The following is a 2,299-nucleotide window of genomic DNA, read 5'->3' on the forward strand; positions in this document are numbered from 1 at the left end:
ACAAGTCAATCTCATCGCCGCCGCCCCCCCCCCCCCCCCATGCAGCTTGAATGCAGGTACATTAGTGCCTGAGTGCGATCTGCAAAAATAGCGCTTGCAGCATTTTTGCAGATCGCACAGGACCCGAACGCAGGCACATTGGCACTAATGTGCCTGCGTTCCGGGTGCAGGTGATTGCACTGCAGGTGGGGGTCGTCACTGCAGTGCCATTGACTTCAATGCTCCCTCCCCTGAACGCATGGAGCAGGCCAGCTTGCATTCCAGAGGCCGAATGCTCTGGAACGCAGACTTTGTGGTGTGAACCGGCCCTTATGGAGGTTGGGCTGCCTCCTGGCAAACCTGCACCCAATTCATCCTTTGCTAAATATGCTCCAAGATGGAGGCTCTCACAGATTACTATTAGGACCGCACTACACAGAGGGGCCTTGACGAGGCAGTGTGGCTTCCACATATTTTGCAAAAGTTGTGCAGCTACAACCTCTGCTTTTATTTATTTAATTTATTTTAGTTAGTGTATATTCAGGCTGGCTGGTGAGTGTGCTGGGAAACTTTTGCTTTTGGGTCCAGAGTATGTCACATACAGCACAGCGTATAGTGTCATATGACATTCCACCGTATGTGAAGTACAGAACAGTGTCTGGAGTGTGGCGGTGCAGATCATGTCATGTAGTACAGCACAGTATATAGAGTGTCACGTGACATTGCACAGTATGTTGCACGCAGTGCAGTCCATAGCATGTAACATAAAGCAGAGTTTAGGAAGTATATAACATAAAGTGTGCTGATCCAAATTACACAACATTGGTTGGTAGCAGGTCTCTCACATACCTCAGTCTTCTTCTTTCCAACAATAAGACACTTCACTAAAATATCCTTCCGTTCCACTCACCCCCGAAATGTCACTTTCTACTTTGCGCTCCCCCCAACTGCTGACCCGAATCCCTCCCCTCGGGGCTCCAGCCCCCTCCTGCTCACCTTCATAACTCTTCGGGCCGCTCCGCACAGAGTCTTCAAGAAAATGGCAGCTGAGCCTGACTGCAGGTTTGTCCTCCACAAAATGTCGGCGAACAAAGCAGCCGTCAGGGCAAGCCGACATCTTTTTGAAGACTAACAAAGCTTTAGACTTCTAGAAAATGTCAACGTCTACTGACACGAGCACTGTCCAGTTGTGACTGAAAACGTGAATTGCGCATGTCTTCGTTCGCCGTCTTGCGGCCATTTCTTTGAAGATGCCAAAACAAGCTGGCATGAGGAATGGGAGGGGGCGGTACAGGGAGGGGTGTGGTTTAATTTAGCGGAAGACGGTGTTCTATGATCTATCAAAGTTCCATCGCCTCGAGTTCTCCAACCACCTGACTTCTGGTTTCGTTAGAAATAAGAGGTTTGGCCGACAAGGCTGTACTGGACGTGCCCCACCCGCGGCATTTTTCCAATATACAAAGTACACAGCAATAAAGTATTAAAATGAACTAGGTTTACAGTAATTCAGTCCTTATTTATCTGTTGCCACACTCAATATGGTCGCCGCTTGCGGCCATATTGAGTGGGGCATCTGAGATTAATAACGTGCTGGCTTACTGTAAACCTAGTTCATTTTAATACTTTATTGCTATGTACTTTGTATATAGGGAAATGCCGCGGGTGGGGCACGTCCAGTACAGCCTTGTCGGCCAAACCTCTTATTTCTAACGAAACCGGAAGTCAGATGGTTGGAGAAGTTGGAACTTTTGATAGAACAACGGAACTCTTTTATGTGAAAAGAAATGGGAGGAGCGTAGAAAGTTAAGCGGAACTCCAGCATTGGTCACCACAGTATCTTTTATAAAAATAAAAAAAAACATATACAAACTTTTTCCTGCAGTCTTCTAGACGTGGGGCCTGGGGATACACTGAAAAGAAAGTTGAAGTAATTTAAAGTGACACGAAACTCAGGAATCAAATCTTAAAAATGCATTCTAGTAGCTTAACTATTAACAAAAATGTATCTTATTTGTGTATCACTCAGCTGCAGATCCTCAAATCATAGGTCACAGGTCGGCTAGAACTATGAGGTGAGTGGAAATCACTCATCTCATAGTTCTCCTTTAAGCTACTAGAATGCATTTTTAAGATTTTATTCCTGAGTTTAGTGTGACTTTAAGCCCCATCATTTGTGTTAGTGGTAGTAATAGTAACCTCGAACAATGGCAGACATCCCAACTTTCCCCCTATTAGATAGCGGCTCCCGGCCGCCCGGGAAAGGAACATTTTCTCCCGGAAAGGTTTACTCTGCTCGATCTAGCAGAGTAAACCTTTCCCG

General features: G+C 46.2%; 1 long non-coding RNA gene across 1 annotated transcript in view; it reads left to right on the plus strand.

Moving 5' to 3' along the window:
* The window catches only part of LOC108784143, a 22,527-nt gene that overhangs the window by 8,699 nt on the left and 11,529 nt on the right, over positions 1-2,299 (plus strand). The gene's annotated exons all lie outside the window — the stretch shown is intronic.

This window comes from Nanorana parkeri, unplaced genomic scaffold (genome assembly GCF_000935625.1).
Source record: "Nanorana parkeri isolate BGI_ZX_2015 unplaced genomic scaffold, ASM93562v1 scaffold99, whole genome shotgun sequence".
Lineage (NCBI taxonomy): Eukaryota > Metazoa > Chordata > Amphibia > Anura > Dicroglossidae > Nanorana > Nanorana parkeri.